Source organism: Halichoerus grypus, chromosome 5 (genome assembly GCF_964656455.1).
Source record: "Halichoerus grypus chromosome 5, mHalGry1.hap1.1, whole genome shotgun sequence".
NCBI classification, from domain to species: Eukaryota; Metazoa; Chordata; class Mammalia; order Carnivora; family Phocidae; genus Halichoerus; species Halichoerus grypus.
In genome coordinates this window covers 113,328,211-113,348,225 of record NC_135716.1, presented here as the reverse complement: position 1 = coordinate 113,348,225, position 20,015 = coordinate 113,328,211, and the positions used below count along the sequence as shown (strand labels likewise).

The window sequence follows — 20,015 nt, the reverse complement described above, 5'->3', positions numbered from 1 at the left end:
AATAAAAGATAATTCCAGGGGCACCTGGGTGGTGCAGTCTGTTGAGCATCTGACTCTTGGTTCTGGGTCAGGTTGTGAGATCTGGATCACGGTATGGAGCCCCTGGTTGGAGTCTGCTAACGTCTCTCTCCACCTCTCTCCCTGCACCCCTATATGCACTCTCTCTCTCTCTGGAATAAACAAATGAATCTTAAAAGAATAATAATCCCAAATGCAAGCAAGGGCACAGTGAATTATATGCTCTAAACTTGCTAGTTGGCGTAAAAACTGCCAAATTTCTTTCTAAAAATGTTAGGTAAATGTGAAACAAGACCCATACCTTTTTTTTTTTTTTTTTACCAAGGAGCTTCTTTCTAGATGTTTATCCTATGGATATATTCTGATGAAAGAATCACTTAAAGATGAAAGGTTTTCACTATAACATTTTTTGTAATATTGAAAAATTGGAAGCCACTTAAAGTCCAACAAAGTGGAAATGATTAAACTGTGATATGAAATGTGCTATGAATGTACAGTAGTATAAAAAACTGTTATGTTATCAAAGTGATATGTAGAATAAATTAAATTACACTGATTGCAATTGTGGTTAAAAACTTGTGCTTACGAAAGAAGTCAAACTCTCTCTTCACAGATGACATGATACTTTATGTGAAAAACCCAAAAGACCCCCCCCCAAATTACTAGAACTCATACAGCAATTCAGTAATGTGGCAGGATACAAAAATCAATGCACAGAAATCAGTTGCTTTTCTATACACTAACAATGTAACCATAGGAAGAGAAATTAGGGAATCAATTCCATTTACAGTAGTCCCCAAAACCATAAGATACCTAGGAATAAACTTAACCAAAGAGGTAAAGGATCTATACTCTAGAAACTACAGAACACTTATGAAAGAAACTGAAGAAGACACCTGAAGATGGAAAAACATTCCATGCCCGTGGATTGGAAGAATAAACACTGTTAAAATGTCTATGCTGTTCACAGCAATCTATACTTTCAATGACATCTCGATCTAAATACCAATGGCATTCTTCACAGAGCTGGAGCAAACAATCCTAAAATTTGTATGGAACCAGAAAAGACCCCAAATCGCCAAGGAAATGTTGAAAAAGAAAAACAAAGCTGGGGCATCGCATTGCCTGATTTCAAGCTATATTACAAAGCTGTGATCAACAAGACAGTATGGTACTGGTACAAAAACACACACACAGATCAATGGAACAGAATAGAGAGCCCAGATATGGACCCTCAACTCTATGGCCAATTAATCCTCAACAAAGGAGGAAAAAATATCCAATGGAAAAAAGACAGTCTCTTCAATAAATGGTGCTGGGAAAATTGGACAGCTATATAGAGAATGAAACTTGACCATTCTCTTACATCATACACAAAGATAAACTCTAAATGGATGAAAGACCTCAATGTGAGATAGGAATCCATCAAAATCCTAGAGGAGAACATAGGCAGTAACCTCTTTGACATTGGCCACAGCAACTTATTTCAAGACATGTCTCCAAAGGCAAGGGAAACAAAAGCAAAAATGAACTTCTGGGACTTCATCAAGATAAAAAGCTTCTGCACAGCAAAGGGAACAGTCAACAAAACAAGGAGGCAACCCACGGAATGGGAGAAGATATTTGCAAATGACATTACAGATAAAGGGCTGGTATCCAAGATCTATAAAGAACTTCTCAAACTCAACATCCAAAAAACAAATAATCCAGTCAAAAAATGGGCAGAAGACATGAACAGACACTTCTCCAAAGAACACATATGAATGGCTAACAGTTCACATGAAAAAATGTTCAACATCATTAGCCATCAGGGAAATTCAAATCAAAACCACATTGAGATACCACCTTACACCAGTTAGAGTGGCAAAAATTGACAAGGCAAGAAACAACAAATGTTGGTGAGGATGTAGAGAAAGGGGAACCCTCTTACACTGTTGGTGGGAATGCAAGTTGGTACAGCCACTTTAGAAAACAGTATGGAAGTTCCTCAAAAAGTTAAAAATAGAGCTACCCTATGACCCAGCAGTTGCACTACTGGGTATTTACCCCAAAGATACAGATGTAGTGAAAAGAAGGGGCACATGCACCCCAATGTTCATAGCAGCAACGTCCACAATAGCCAAACTGTGGAAGGAGCCAAGATGCCCTTCAACAGACGAATGGATAAAGATGTGATTCATATATACAATAGAATATTACTCAGCCATCAGAAAGGATGAATACCCACCATTTGCATCGACATGGATGGAACTGGAGGGGATTATGCTAAGTGAAATAATTCAAGCAGAGAAAGACAAGCATCATAAGGTTTCACTTATATGTGGAACACAAGGAATAACATGGAGGACATTTGGAGAAGGAAGGGAAAAATGAAGGGGGTGGAAATCAGAGGGGGAGACAAACCATGAGAGACTATGGACTCCAGGGAAACAAACTGAGGGTTTCAGAGAGGAGGGGGGTGAGGGATGGGTTAGCCCGGTGACGGGTATTAAAGAGGGCACGTACTGCATGGAGCACTGGGTGTTATACACAAACAATGAATCATGGAACACTACATTAAAACTAATGAAGTACTGTATGGTGGCTAACATAACATGATAAAGGTACTATTTAGTCTATTATATCTCAACCTAATTTTCAATTGTGAAAGGTACCCTGAAGAATTAAAATCTTATTTTATTAAAGAACAAAACAAAACAAAAAAAAACTTGTGCTTAGGAACAAAGATTGGAAGGGGCTAAAGAAAAATGTTAAATTAGGTTAGGTCAAAGACTTACGAATAATTTTTCTGTTTCCTAAGCTTTTTGTAATATTTTATTATTTTATAATGAACTAAATAGAAGTATTGAATCTACTGGGTTATCAAAGGTTAAAATAATGGAGTAAACAAATCACTGAGTTAAGAACTGCAGAAGCAACCGTCCATCTCATTGTGAGGGAAGTGTTTGTAATTTGGCCATCAGAACATCAAAAGTGATTAATTTCATCGAAATTTTATAATACATTGTACATTTCTGGACATCAGATTCAATCCTAAGAAGGAGAAAGAGCTCATAAGTTTCATTAAAAAATCCTAGATTAGAGTTTTGGCTTTCTCATTTAATATACGTGTAGTATCAGGCAAATTACTTAAAGATATGTTTACCTATTTGTACAAGAAGGATAATGGTAATGCTGCCCTGACTCACCACTTGATATAGTTGTAAGAATTATACGAGATAACACAAATGAAAGTCTTTTGTCAACCAAGTTTTATGGCTATGGGCATTTGTCCCCATTCCTACTTAGACTAAGTTTCTACCACACCAACGTCCTCAGGAAGTTGAGTCTGAGACAGAATCACCGTTGATATTCTGCGGCCTTAGCTAGGGGGAGTGAGCCACTATCAGCATAACTTCCAAATTGGTCCAATCACCAATAAGAATTAGGATTTCCATAAATGATCCTTAAGGATGAGGAAAAAGAAGGCCTGAACAGAGCTTTCTCATTTTTCTTGGAGGAAAATGATGAAGAAAGAAGGTAAGAGAGAGAGCTTCTTTACAACAGACGAGAACCAGGGGTGCCCGGCTGGCTCAGTTGGTACAGCATGTGACTCTTGATCTCCTGGTCGTGAGTTTGAGCCCCACGTTGGGGTAGAGCTTACTTAAAAGAAAGAAAGAAAGAAGAGAGAATAACCTATAATACTGATAACCAAACTTTCCTCTGAGGTGGATACCTATCTGGCAGTGATCAAGAGGTAGAGTCCACCATAGCTTCCTATGGGCAAGAGCAGAGCTTCTTGGTGGCGCCAGGGACAGTGATCTCCTTAAATTTCCAGGGCAATGGTGCAGACAGAATACAAATGTTTATTAGCAGCTGAGCAGAGGCAAAGCAACCAAAGGTTTGTGTTCAATGGTAAACTGTTAACAAATGTGTAGAGAAAGTTTAACAGAGATGGGAGGGGCTAAGCATCTTTCAGAACAGAAATCTTGTGAAATTGTGTATAGCTGTCTTCCTCAAACTTTTTGCTCTGCCTGCTAGCTGAAGGTAGGGGCTTCTTCTACAAAATTGACCTGCCATTTCAGTAACATTGGTAAGTCACAGCACAGCAACCACACTGCTTTCCTAAGAATTTTCTCGGCGTTATTTTATAATTGATTGCGTTCTCAGTTGGCCAGTGGATCTGCTCATCCCTGAAGGAAGACTACTGATTTATTTTTTGGTTGCCAAATATTTTCAGAAATTCTAAATACACTTATTTAACAAACATATCACAATTAGTGCCAAGCACTATTCTAAATGCTATGTAAATATTAACTCTTAATCTGACAGGCCCTTCTCTCTGTGGAGTCCCGGGGGGTGTCCCCACACAGAGAGTAACTATGGCTCCACACTAACTGTCAACATCGCCTTGTCTGGTCCCTCCTCCCACTGCTGACAATTCCCCACAGTGTGTTCTCCAGGGCTTTGTCCTGACGAGATGTAAATGGCTTCTCTCTCGTCCCCAGGGAGCCTGGCCATTAGCAATGTTTTTCTTTATTTGAATTGATCCCACTACAGGCAGAGAGAACATTTGCCCACCACTCTTTTATCTCACCTCCCTTCCTGATGTTTCTACCTTTCCCATCTGCAAGCCTGACGAGCGTATTGTGAGACAGATCTGTTACTTCGTGATATGGATGTCTCGTTTTCAAAAATCTTCAATCAAATTTTACTCCCTCAAGCCCTCTTTTTCTGCTTTCCATTCTTTCTTATTGGTTAACACCTTTCTAATCATCAGGTGTCCAGAACTGTATCATCTTATCACTTTGCAGGTTCAGTTTCCAGGTGCTGTTTACTGTGACTCTAGGGCTTTTGAGGCATTTCTGCCTTTCACTGGATAGCTCTGTTTCCCCTCATTTATCTCCAGGCACTTAGCTCCTTCCTATTTTCAACTTTAGTTATTTTCTGAGCCACATTTTTTAGTCTCACTGGGTTTCATCTATTATTGCTTGTCAATCTATAATGCAGATAACACTGCAAGGTTTATAATTACCTGATAATACAACTCCTATGTTACTTAATTCTTCAAAATCACTTTAAGAAGTTAATAAATGCCAACAACAGCTAACAGTTTTATATTAGTCATGATAAAAGAGCTAGTATTTATTGAACGCTTTTATATGCCAGGCACCATGCTAAGTGCTTTCATGAATACTCTCACAGTAAATCATAATCTGTAGATGCTATTGTCATCCTCTTTTTGCAGATAAAGAGAAGAGAGGTTTAGAAAAATTCAATACCTTGCTCAAAAATCACAAAGCTAGTAACTGAAAAGATCAGGATTTGAACCCAGGTGGTGGACTTAATCATCAACCTACATTGTTTTCGCCTGGATTTAATAAGGCGCACACGTCAAGAGGCTTTACTTAGTTTTGAATAATAAAAAATAGGTAATCGCATTGTTTTTAATAATGAAAAAGGCCTGATCGTCAGCTTACTCTTTAAGACAGAGTACTTCGGGTTCATTGTAGAGGATTACAATATGGTCACTGAACAGACACATGAAGCATAAACACTGAAGGAGATGTTCCAGAGATCACCTAGCCCGAATAGTTCATTTGTAAAGGGAGGACCCTGAGGCACGGTTATGTAACTGACTTGATGAAGTTTACAGAATTAGTTCACAGCCAAGCACAGATGCCAGCCCTACTTCTACCCCAATGTCCTGCCTCCACGTTGAGGGGAACGGCTCCTGGGAGGCACCCAGGGGACCATGCATCTCTGGGCCCCTGTGGTTCTCCGTGGGCCAGAGGACCAGAGCCCGCTACGGCGTATCTCATTTGCAGATCCGTGTTGCATCTGCTATCACCCTCATGCCTGCTCTCCATCAAGGCCTAGGCTGGCTCTGGGCCCTGTGCCTGGCCTGACACGGATGACAGCTTAGCGAGGCTGCTTACTTGCTTCCCTGCTCAGAGCACCAACATGCTGCTCGTGCCTCACTCCGTCTCCTCTGCAGGCCACGCTCTCCTCTTCTCCACCTGCTGTCATCAGCCATCAGTCCTCTGAGACCCAGGCCATCTCCCACACAGCCCCTGAAGCCTCTCGGACCACCTCAGGCCAAAATGATCTCTCCCACCTCTTAAACACAGAAACTCCTATTTCCCAAGCCACTCATTCAGCATTTATCGTATGCTGCTCTGTATTGTCTGTTTGGTATCTTTTATCTAAGAGCCTGGCTTGCCTTGAGGGCAGAGATCATCTCTTATTCATCATTGTATCCACCACATTGCTTAGCCTAAGGCCCAGAACAAAATAGGTGTTCTATAAATGTTGATTGATTTATTGTATGTGGAAATGAAAATGACTTCCTTGCTTCTATGGTGACCCAAGAAAATAAAGTTTTCTGAGACCCATGAGGTCAATGAGAAAATACTTTTAGAGCCCTCAAAAGGAAAATAATTTGAAGTACTTATGACTATATGAACAAGTCTGTGTCTAGGACCTGTTAAAATAGTTAAAAATGTTTGACTTGTTAGTGGGTTTTAGGTCAACAAAAACCAAAAACAAATGTTCACTCTACAGACTTGGATACTTAGATATTTTTCATTTAATTTTTCAAACCAGTGATACATACAGACATGGCTTGAAAATTAGACTGGTTACTTGCCATCAGATTACCAAAACCAGGCAAAACCCAAAATCACAATCCTGAAATTCTCAGTATGTAGTGATTTTACCGGGTTTGAAGATTCTGTTGAGATGAGTCAACATATTTTCATGACTTTCTCCATTATAATAACATCTTAATTACCGAGAATCCAAAACTCTGACTTGTACCTGAAGAACTAAGCTAACTTTCATAGGTAAGACCTTGATTCAGGAAGAATCTTATACTTGTTTTTTTCCAATGTAGCTATATTTGGCTCATTGTTATCCTAAGATTGAGGAAAAGCTTTTGACTATATTTTTCTGATATCCTCTTACCTTTTATCTTTTGGATTGAGGCTGATTTGATCGATATGATGCACTATGTTTGGTTGGGAACTACTGAATAAATCGCATCTTGTCATTGTCTAATGCATCTTTCACACCGTAACATAGAAAAGTAGAAATCTAGGATTAGAAGGGATTTTAGAAATCAACTCATCCAGTACTTCTGCAGGGAGGTATAGAAACCAAAATTAAATAACTTGCCCAAAGTCATACATTTTTCCTGACAACAATCAATATAGTTATTTTTATTATAGAATAGGCTCTTTGTCATCTAACAATTAGCCTGATTGGCAATAAACTTTAAATATGTTTTTAAGATTATCCTCTGGTAGAACTGCACTCTGGGTAGAATATAGAAATAATAATAGAAATAATATCAATTCACAGATAATGAAACTCTCTAATAACAAAGACAGGCTTCCCAAAGTGTGCTGGGCGGGGGTCGCAGAGCCACGTGATGGCTCCAGGGTTCCCACCCTGCTACGAAGGACCAACCTTGAAATCAGGTTTAGTTTGTCTTCAGCATCCCCCATCTCCCTTTCTGTGGTCCTTTCCCTCTCATTGCTGGCTTCTCTTCTCCTTACTCCCCATTTCAGATGTTCTATGCCCCATCTTCCCTCCATCAAAGAAGAAATTAAACATTCACTTATTTAGTGTAGATGAATTTCAACCTATTGTTTTAACCAGACTTTTTCATCTTAATTGAGTCTTTGATGATTCTTACATCATCAAGCAAGTGGAAAAATGTTTTTGGATTTCCTAAAATCATACACAAGGCCAGTGAGGAATCTAAAGTTAATTTAGCTATATGTAGGCAGTAAGTAAGGACCCGTCAGAGGAATAATCTATCCTTTCCCTACTCCTGGCCCTTTAGATGGCAACTTCCTCCCTTGGAAGGATAAAACAGGGTCTGGCGACCATTCCTAAGAGTGGACTGAGGTAGAAGAATTTATGTCCCATTGTCACAAGCATCTCCTAAATATGAATTCAGTCTTCTCTTGACTCGGGTCTTTTTGGCAGGCAGATTTTCTCCTTTTGCCTCCCCAACAAATAAGCTAGCTGATTATAAGTCAGCCATCTACCAATCCCCATTAACTTTTCATCTATTTCCCAAATCACATTTTGCACTTTCTAGCATATATTATAATGCTTATGTTAATAGTGTTATGACATGATAATCATATCTTTTCCATCATTCTGGAATGAAATACATGCTACATCTATTACTTCCACCATGGTAACAATTTCTGACAATATGATATAACATTGGAGAATACGTCTTCACTCACAGATATTAAACTGTATCTTATAATTAAGGTCATGAAATTTACATGACTACTATATAATGTGCATTTGTAACTATAATAACTCACATTTTTTAGTACTTTATAATTCACACTGATTAAATTATTTTACAACTTACAATGATTCCTTGAGATAGAGGAGGGAAAGCAATTATTATTATCATGCTTATTTAACAGTTAAAAAGACTGAGACTCTGTCATTTGCTTGGTGGTACTGGCCTCTCTACTTTCTCTACTTCTGGAAGGGAAAAGAGAAGAAACTAGCATTGGTGACCATCCATTATGTGTTAGGTACCAGGTTAGAAGCTTTTTACAAATAATATCTTTAGCAACTTGCCTAGTTTCCAATGGCTAGTCCATATGGAACTAGACTCTTCTTTCTTCCCCCATCCTGAACCTCATGACTAATCATCTGAATAATGGCCTCATCTATACCTTTGATTCTTCTTACACTTCAGCATTTCCACCTTAACTACTTAGCAAAGCCCAATTCCTTTCACCATTGAAATTTACTTTCTCAGCTTCCACACCAAGGCTTCAGTTTGTTGCTTGAGAAAAACCATAAAACCACAAATCATGTTCTCTAAATGTGCCTCCGCTCTGCCTCTTTATTTATTCTTAGTCAGCTCCTCCTTAGTTCTTCCCACAGTTACTCTCCTCTTTGTGACTCCCATTGCATTCACTCAACCCATGATCAGAGTCCCTCTGCAGCACAAAAATCGAGCCATCATTCATCGTCTTCCTTAGCTTCCAGAACGCCTAACTACAAATTTAAACAGGAGAACCATAGATGCTTCTCCCCTTCTTTCTTCCTTCCAGCTTCAAAGGATATGTCCCTCCTCTTACTCTAGAATAAATTCATTTGTTCTTTTGACCCATCTTATTCTCAGAATTCTTGGGATTCCTAGTTTTATCCCACCAAGTGCCCTTACCCCTTGGTCCCCAAAAAGCTCAGATCTCTCACACTGAGAAAAACATTAGCCTCTTAGCCTCAAGACTTTCTTGTTACCATAAAACCCCCTTTTCCCTCTTGCCAACTAAAGCCATAAAAAAAACCCACAAAATAAAAATCTAGTTTACGGTTATCATATCTTGAATTTATACTCAGCTCGCTGCAGTTTCATTGCTTTCCCCCAACTTCACTGCTGAAAACTTTCCCTAGAGCAACCAAATGTATCAGTGGGGCTATTCTCAGCTCACTGCTTTTCTGATCTACAAAACTCTCTGCTGAAGGGAAAAGGTCCAGTTAGAATTACACTGGGTTCCCACGTAAGTGCGAGGGCTTATGCAAGTATCTTTCTCTTATTCTCTGGCATCAGGCAACTTCACAGCCTTCTCTAACACTAAGATTTACTTATCTATTAAATACGGCTATCCATTCATTCTCTCCCTCTCCCCACATCCCAGCGATTTCCCCTCACGTTTACCATAGTTGATATGTAAGATTTATAAATTTTAATATTTATCAAATCACTAATGCTGAATATAAGGAAGGACGCCAGTGACATCCTTGTTGCCAAAATATTCAGAGAGGTCATGTTCACTTGGCTGCCCGTCCTCTTTTATCACGCATCATGACTGGAGACATAACCATCCACTCAGTCAACAAAGCCGAAAATTCTAAGTCATTCTTGACTCTTCTCTCCTTTCCTTCAGCTCCAACAATTCAATCATTGAAAACTGTCAACATTACCTCCCAAATTCTTTTGGCGTCTGTCACCTATTCTCTAATCCAATGACCAGTTACCAAAGTGCTAGAGTTACTCTCACAATTTTTCCCACACTGGTGGTTCTCCACCAAGGCAACTGTGCCCCCAGGGGACACTTGGAAACTGAAGACATTTTTGGTTGTCACACCTGGGAATTGGGAGTGGGTACTTCTAGTATCCAGTAAGTATTAGATACTGCAAACATCCTACTATGCAGTAGGATGCCCCCTGCCCAAAGACACACACAACACAGAATTGTCTGTCCCCAAATGTTAATGGTGCCAATGCCAAGAAATCTTTACCCAGCCTACGGCAACAGCCTCTTAGCAGGTCTCTCTTCATTCAGTTTTATCCCCCTTAAATCTATCACACAGAGCCCTAGAGTGATTTATCTAAAGTGGAAATCTGTCCACACAACTGTCCTGCTTACAACTCTCCAATAGCTTACATTCTCCTCTGGGATAAGGCTTACCCTGTGCGGCTCTTTACTTACATCTCCCCACCTTCTGACTCTCCTCACCTCTTTATTATCCAACGATAATAAAATGCTTTTAGATTTCCCACCTAGTTTGTGGCTTTCTTATCTGTATTCATGCTGTTTCTCTCTTCAAAATGCCTTTTTTATTCCTACTGTCCCTTACCCTTCTAACTCCTTTCCCTCTTTAAAACTGAGCCCACACAACATTTCCCTCAAGAAACCTTCTGTGGGCTTTCCTTCCCCCACACACTGGGCTGTAGGCCCCTTCTCTGTATTTCCAAAAGAGCTTGTACCAACATGAGTTTAATAACCAGGCTTATAATACTGCATATAAGTTTCTGGGTTTTGATCCACCTCCATTTAGACTAAGTTGCCTGCAGGAGCATCTGTGAGGGCTGCATCCTGTACGTGTTTTTAATATGGCACATAGTAGTTGCTTAAGTAAAAAAATCAATGAATGTTAACTTACATCGACCTAAGAGCTTTACACTTTTCAAAACTCTTTCACATGTAAAATCTCATTTGATTCTTATAATTCTGTAAGAGGATGTAGCTGGGACAGACATAACAATACCAGTTTTATATATCATTAAACTGGGACTCAGAATTTGAAGTCTTTTACCAAGAGTGACCTGGTTTCTAAGTGGCAGAAGTGACAATGGAATCCAGATCTTTTGGTGTCATGTCCCATGCCCTTTCCAGCATTCCAGACTAGCTGGCCTCACACACACACACACACACACACACACACACCTCACTACCACTACCACCACTGTCACAGGAAACACACACTTATATATTTGTGTATGCATATTTATACTTGTGAAGGTATATGTATTTGTATATGTGTATATATAAATATGGCCTATATAGGTCTTTTCTATCTAAACATATATGTGTATGTATGTATATACATACACATCAATATAAAATCGATGTGATAATATATACATACCTTAGCTCTCCCTTTGTAATTCTTACAATTCTTTCTTTTTTTCAAAGATTTATTTTTATTTGAGGAGCGAGCACACATGTGAGTGGGGGGAAGGGCAGAAGGAGAGAGAGAGAGAGAGAATCCCAAGCGGACTCCCACTGAGCAGAGAGCCCAATGCTGGTCTGGATATCCCAACCCTGAGATCACAACCTGAGCCAAAACAAGAGTAAGATGCTTAACCAACTGGGCTACCCAGGTGCCCCTGTAATTCTTACAATTCTTGATCATAGCATTCATTTCATTCATAGCTCATCCTAAGTTACTCTGGAAAATGGTAAACTAGGCATATCTTCAGGAAAGAAGAGATGCAGAGAGCACCAGATGATGAAAATTGGCAAGTCACCTCCATTTGGCTTGGCTTACTTGGAGACACAGTCTCATATTCCATTTACCCTTCTGCAAATAGTGTAACCACATGACATGAGATGCAAATAGATAAGAGGAGACCATGGACCTCATGGACACTGTCCAGGCCTCTCAGAGATAACTAAACACAGCTTCAATGAATGTCCCATATCTTTAAGAAAGTGCAATTTTTGTGCATGTCTGATAAAAAATCCAACTTCTGTTCGTGTATCAAGCACAGAATATAGCATCTAGTCCCTAAGTGAAACATACCCATTCCTCTATGATGACATGTATTAAACAGATTTTTTCCTTTGTGTGAATTCACCACTGGTATTCATTAGGTTCAAAAGTGCAACTGCACACAGGCAAGATGCTGGAGAGGACCTGTCCGAGTTTCTGGTTGCAGAAACACACCCATATACAATTTTGGAAGAGGATGATTTGATTTTTTTCTAAAAGTCTGGTTGGGTCAGTAAACTGCAAGGAAGCTTTATAAAATAACTTTAATAAACGTATTAGACATGATCATCTGCTGGAAGCCTTAGCTATGAAACAGTGTAACACAGGTATTTTAAAAATTTGGGGGACAAAACGTCAACAGTGCAGTACATACATAGTAACAAAGAATCAATGTACTTAAAGCAACTGCTGGGCAATTAGTGGAAAATATTTTATTTTCAGATAAATTTAACTATTATATGTACCTGAGGTGTTGAGAATGGTTTAATATCTTGCATGTTATGTTTTTATCTCTTCATAAAGACTAAAAGTAATGAAGCAGTCATTAATTTCAAAGAAAAATGGCTCACTTAATCAAGAACAAACTGTTTTCCTATGGGTAGAGAATGTGGGTTCTGGATTTTAAGGATGAGTCTTAGATCCCAAACTGTCTCTAGTGAAACAGTTTGAAATTGAAGTTTCCCAATTACCCCCAATGTCTTAAAAATGTCATTGCCTGTTCTCATGAGAATTCGTCTACATTATGATTTTTGCTTCTAGAAACATATCAAATAACATTTCCAATTTAGGCAAGCTGATTTTAAGAAAACCTGGAATACTAAGTCTCATACATAAAACTCAGATATATTAAAAGATATTTGAATTAGTAAAGCATTTTCAGTTGGCAAAATAACACCCCTCAGAGTTGACTCTAAAAGCATTTAAATCTGCAATTACAAAACTTACGTTAGACATAATTTAGGTTACACTTATGTTAGACATTTTCAGGATAAAAGTGTTTTACAAAATAAAGTGCACTTATCTGTTGACTTACTTCTTCCCAGACTCAGAGGTCTCTGTATTAAATACACCAGCAGATTTGATACAATCTAGAATGGCTTAAAAGGGGGAAGTGATGCATTTTTGGCTTTCTCACTATGCTGAAAGCCTGTGTGCTCTATCAATTCTTTTTTTTTTAAGATTTATTTATTTATTTGACAGAGAGAGACACAGCAAGAGGGAACACAAGCAGGGGGAGTGGGAGAGGGAGAAGCAGGCTTCCCGCGGAGCAGGGAGCCCAATGCGGGGCTCGATCCCAGGACCCTGGGATCATGACCTGAGCCGAAGGCAGACGCTTAACGACTGAGCCACCCAGGCGCCCCTCTCTCAATTCTTTTAAGGGAAAAATGGTGACTAACTGGATATTCAATTCAATCGTTTCCAGAACTAACATTCATAAGCAGGAATAAACTGCTTCAATGATATGACTAAATGGTCTAAGACAAAAGCCTAAGACACCTCACACCAACAAGGAAATCTATGATATTGGCAATCCATGAAGTATGTTGAAATTTGGTCTTAGAAAGTATGCCTGTAGAATGTTTTATTATTCAAATGTGCATTAAGTCCTTCATTCAACAAGCATTTACCAAGCACCTGCTCTAATCCACACACCGTTCCAGCTAGATGTTGAGGCATAATACTGCATAAGACAGAGCCTCTCCCTCAATGAGGTCTCGCTGCACAGGAGAAGACAGACTGGCAGAGACAGGCAACTTGCAACTGCATGCTAAGGTCGACAACAGGTACGTGAAGAAAGAACCATGGCAGCACTGGGACAGAAAACAAGTGTATTCCGAAAGGGGCACCTGACCCCCAATGTTTATAGCAGCAATGTCCACAATAGCCAAAGTATGGAAAAAGCCCAGATGTCAATCGACAAATGAATGGATACAGAAGATGTGGTATATATATACAATGAATACTACTCAGCCATCAAAAAAATGAAATCTTGGGCGCCTGGGTGGCTCAGTCGTTAAGTGTCTGCCTTTGGCTCAGGTCATGGTCCCAGGGTCCTGGGATCGGGCCCCGCATCTGGCTCCCTGCTCAGCGGGAAGCCTGCTTCTCCCTCTCCCACTTCCTCTGCTTGTGTTCCTGCTCTCACTATCTCTCTGTCAAAGAAATAAATAAAATCTTTTTAAAAAATGAAATCTTACCATTTGCAGTGATGTGGATGGAGCTAGAGGGTATTACGCTAAGCTAAATGAGTCAATCAGAGAAAGACAATTATCATATGATCTCACTCATATGTGGAATTTAAGAAACAAAACAGAGGAGCAGAGGGGAAGGGAGAGGAAAATAAGATGAAATCAGAGAGGGAGACAAACCATAAGAGACCCTTAATCAGGGAAAACAAACTGAGGGTTGCTGGAGGGGAGAGGGGTGGAGGGATGGGGTGATGGGCAATAGGAGGGCACATGATATAGCACTGGGTGTTATATGCAACTGATGAATCACTGAACTCTACCTCTGAAACTAAGAATACACTATATGTTAACTGAATTTAAATTAAAAAAAAAAAAGAAAATGAGTATGCATCAAGGAGTTGACAATTCTTTCTGAGAGGTGGTGATATTTGAGATGCGTTTTAAAGGGTAAGAATAAATTTTCCAAGGACATATTGAAAGGCATTCCAGGTTGTGGGAACAGCATGTAGAGAGGCACAAAAGCGTGTTAAGTCAGGAAAATTAAGTTGCACATGCCTGGAACAAGTATAAGATTGTACATTTTGAGAAAGAAAAAAAGTAGGGCCAAAAGGTAGCTCAAGTCAGATTATGAGATTTTATACATTAAGTTAATGTATTAACTTGTTAATACCTTAGTATTAAGAAGTACAAGTTAATGTAACTTCATTGTATTTTCATGCATAAGTTAATGTTCAACATTCACCTATGAGGAAACTGGTGAGAGGGGAGATGGTGTAGGAAGGTGGGTACATATATTTTTATATTTTTATATATAAACACACACACACGCACACACACACACACACTATATATATTCATATTATTTTTTTCCAGAAAATATGGTATTTGCTTTACAATTTCTTCCAGGTCAGAGTAGCATGGGTCCTATGCAGCAAAGGCCCTTCATGGTCAGCTATAACATTTACTACCTCATTTGGCAATCAAACAGACTTTCTTGCTGTCTTCTATTGTTTCCTTGAGCTGTTACATAAAATGTAACATCATTGGATCTTTTGGAGTGTCTTTCTGTTTCCCCAATTATTATGCTATCCCCTTAAGGGCCTAGACTGACTGTACCATTTTAATTTTTTTTACAGCTAATACACTTACATCAGAATGTACCAGCCTCATCATTTCCAGTCTATGTCTGATATTAATTAGTTCTAGAAGAGTGACTTTATTGACTTATAAAATCTGTCTATTTAAAACCATTGGATGCTTTTGAAATGGGCTCTTGCCACAAAATAAATGATAGTACTGAATTACAGCAAATAGAGTAAAAGAAATATCCATGAACCTCTATTTATATCCATGATAGGAAGGAAGGAAGGAAGGGGGGGGAGGGGAGGGAAAAGGAGAAGGGTCAGCTCATTCTTACTATAGAATTCCAATTCTTTTTTTTTTTTTTTTTTAAGATTTTATTTACTTATTTGACAGAGACACAGTGAGAGAGGGAACACAAGCAAAGGAATGATGAAAGCAGAAAGTTACCATTAGGCAAACATTACAGAAATGCTTATTGCCGGCAAGAATCATCAATGGATGCTAAAATTAGTAGGCAAAAGTATGATGAGTAGTGAAATATTTGCACAGTCTCAGAGTATTGCCCCGCTTATTAATTAAAAAGAAAAAAATACTACCTTTACAATGAGTAAAGCTAGCACATAACACCTTTACTACGTGATCAGAGTTACAATCACCAGTAATCAGTTACCACAACAGCATACTTCTTCCTAAGATGCACTGAGACACTCACTTTACTTGTGGTATTCTAGCCCCAAATGTATAACCTCCACCTAATCATCAGAAAACCTGAAACAGAAATTGAGGAATATTCTACAAAATGATTAATCAGTTCTGTTCAGAGGCATCAAAGTCATGAAAGATAGAATGAACCTCGGTTATGACTGGGGGAAATTAAGAAAAGCTAAGTGCAACATGGCAATTGTCCAGAAGGACACTAGTGGGACAACTGGCGAAATTCTAACAAGATCCGTAGATTCATTAATACACTGTATCAATATTAACCTTATTTCTATAATTGCACCATGGCTATGTGATATGTTAACATTAGAGGAATCTGGGTGAGGGCAATATGGCAATTGTACTGTTTTTGTAACTTTTTTATCTAAAAATATTACAAATTAAAGTTATTTAAAACTATAAATGGGCTCTTGTTATAGACTGAAATTTTCAAACAACTATTTTTGAAACAATTGCAATGAGATTAACTTTCACTTTGCAATTCTTGAGCTGAAACCTTTATATGTATCAAAGTGACATGACATAAATACACAGTAAGTAATATCCTCACAAAGAAGCAGAGCTTTCCAGTTGGAGATTTGGCTCTCTTGTACTGCTAATGAAGATGGTCACAGTTAGTGTAATACATGGAATTTAGAGCAAAGGAGAAAATAATCAATCTTAAAACGCAAAGAAGTCTATAAATGCAAAAGCATTATTAATTTTTAAGTATTTATTATCTATGTGCCAATTACTTGGCCAAGATGAAGAAGTAGAATACACAGTCTTTGGACCTGAGACCTTTATAATCTAGTTCAGGAGACAGGATGAGTAAGTATGTGCAATAACAGCTCATGTTTCTCATCTCCTCCTCTTGGCATTTCCATGGGCAGGCACCTTCACGAGAGTAACACTCTGGGTCACCGTATTAGTCATTTCTGGGCTGCCGTAACCCAATACCTCATGTGGACTGGCTTGGACAACAGCAACGTATTTTCTCACAGTTCTGGAAGCTGGAAGTCCAAGATCAGGATGTCAACAGAGCCGGTTTCTCCCAGGGCCTCTTTCCTTGGCTTGCAGAGAGCTGACTTTTCACTGTGATCTCAGCATGACCTTTTTCCCGTGTACCGGCATCCTTGGTGTCGCTCTTCTTATAAGGCAACCAGTCCTATTGGATTGACCTCGTTTAACCTTAATTATCTCCTTAAAGGTCCTATCTACAAATACAGTCACAATGGGGGTTAGTTGGGGCTTCAGCATGGGAATTGGAGCAGAGAGGAGACACAATTCAGTCCAGAAAAGCCACGATGAAAGAAGACTGGCTGCGATCAACCACCAAGAGGTACTGAGCAAGTGCAGCTCACCTCGACCCTCCCCTCTGTTCTTCGATTCTGTCTGTCTGCCGGCAAGATGCATTCTCGTCTGCTCTGTTGCCCAAGTGGTAAACTCAGCAAGACCATCTCTCCTCCTCTAGAAAGAGGTGGTGTGTGGGGAAGCAGGACCTCTATGATCCGGGAGATAAGCCTGACTCATTCAGGATACAGTATTAGCAAACCTGATGTCCAAAACTTCTCCTCTATAGTTTTATCAGCTAATTTAAAAAAGAGGTAAGATTTTGAGCGCAATCTGCCTGGATCCCCGTATCTGTCTCTTAACTGGTTCTGAATTGAAGTAGAGGAAAAAGATACTATTTGTTGGGCCTCCTCATACCATAATAACATATTTACATATCTCACCTTTTACATAATATAAAATATCCAAGACAGTATAATTGAATAGTTCTTAGAAACATTTCTGCTACAGACATTTAAATACCGTTTCACAGAAAATGACTTTGTGAACAAGACAAGGATGCCCACTCTTGTCAATTTTATTCAACATAGTCCTGAAGGCCCACCCAGACCAATAAGGGAAAAAAATTAAAGGTATCTAAATCAGAACAGAAGAATTGTAATGGTCTCCACTTGCAGATGACATATTATATATAGAAAACCCTAAAAACTCCACCAAAAAAAATGTTAGAAGTAATAAACACATTCAGCAAAGATGCAGGACACAAAAATCAATATGGAAAAATCACCTGCATTTTTAGACACTAATACGAACCATCAGAAAAAAATAAAAAACAAGAAATAAAAGACAGTAACATGTGTTGGCAAGGATGTAGAGAAAAGGATGTGGGTTTTTGTTAAGTTGGTGTAGCCACTGTAGAAGACAGTGTGGAGATTCCTCAGAAACTTAAAAATACAACTACCATATGATCTAGCTCTCCCCTTCTCAGTATTTATCCAAAGTAAACAAAATCATTAACTCCAGAAGACATCTGCACCCCCATGTTGACTCCAGCATTATTTATAATAGTCAAGACACAGAAACAACCTAAGGGTCCAATGAATGAAGAAACTGGCCAAAGGAAGAATATACAATAGAATATTATTCAACCATAAAGATAAGGAGAGCCTGCCATTGACAACAAGATGGCTGGGGCTTGAGGATATTATGCTGAGGGAAGTAAGTCAGCCAGAGAAGAGAAAGACAAATACTACATGATATCACTTATATGTGGAATAAAAAAAAAAAAAACAACTCATACAGAGAACAGATTGGCGGTTGCCAGAAAAAACTGTGGCAAAATGGGAGACCGTGGTCAATAGCTACAAACTCCCGGCTATAAGGTAAGTCCTGGGGATGTCACGTACAGCATGGTGACCACAGTTAACAATATTGTACATTTGAAAGTGCTAGGAGAATAGATCTCAAAAACTCTCATCACAAAACTGCTAACTATGTGTGGTGATGGATGTTAATTTACAGTGGTGATCATTTCACAATATGTATATTGATCAAATCAGTATGCTGTACACCCAGTACAATGTTGTATGTCAATTATACCTCAATGAAAGAAGATTAAAATTAAAAAAATACTGACTGCGAAATTGTGTTTTATTTTCACAAAACAGATGATTAAGTCATCATTTAGTTTCCATTGAGGCAACTTGTTTCACATTTGGCTATTAATTTCAAGTTAGAGTCACAAATAAAGAAGCAGATCAACTCATTTTTACTATAATTTTTGTTTTATAGGTATGGATGACACCAAAAGGTCACAGTATTTAGATGCTACTTCAGTAATTATATTTGCACATCTCTTTTACTAGTTCATTTGTACAGCACTATTTCTGAAAAACATCACTAGTTTCATCAGAACTACTGATATCAAAAGCAAATGAGCCTTTCCTTCAATGATGATTAAACAGAAATGAAGAAGGCAACCATAGTAAGAGGTGTATATTTTTACACACAGTAAATATGTCTACTTTTATATGTGGATATGAATGCTTTTTGCTTTAAAATAAGTTTAAAAACTGAAAATAATCTCTTAGTTTATTTCAGACATCCGTGTCCCATGCTACAATGTTTACAACTGACCTGTTATATATGGGATGTATTCCTACCAACATGCTACATAATTTTCACATGTCTTGAGACTCTATCAAACCAATCTGTGTGGACAAAACAATCTATTTCTGAATTACCCACTTGTTAGTGTTCAGAAGTAGAAAGAGTCTTTTGGCAATAATTAACAAGGTATGCCCATGCATATTAGCACATAAAGATTAAATTTTTAACACTCAACTTCATTTCATGCTGAAACAAATCCTATTGTGGTAACTCTATGCTAACCTATGGCATCTCATTCATTATTACCTAATTAACCTACTAATAGCCACATCATAGGCGTTTGTGTCTATAATTATTTTCAATATTGGCTTTAAAAGCTATTAAAGGAATGTGATCCTATGGATTTCCAAAATCTATCTGGGAAACCTGATTGTTGCAATTGATACAGAGGAAATGCCCTCCCCGTTGGATACTGTTTGTTGCAGCATATGGGTGATTCCTTAGAGTCCCCATTTTTATCTATGTATTAAGTACTGAAAGTGTATACTGGGAAACAAAATAGTGAGGCAATATTCCCAGAAATTTGAGGGCAAAAGCTAA

The 20,015-nt window shown here is 38.6% G+C and overlaps 1 long non-coding RNA gene across 1 annotated transcript in view; it reads left to right on the top strand.

The window, feature by feature from the left end:
• LOC118541042 (uncharacterized) overlaps positions 1-18,599 on the top strand; it is a 98,062-nt gene extending 79,463 nt beyond the window's left edge. The window contains exon 5 of the long non-coding RNA XR_004919925.2: positions 16,907-18,599. This is a non-coding gene — a long non-coding RNA (uncharacterized LOC118541042). The remainder of the gene's footprint in view (positions 1-16,906) is intronic.
• The last annotated feature ends 1,416 nt before the right edge of the window (positions 18,600-20,015 follow it).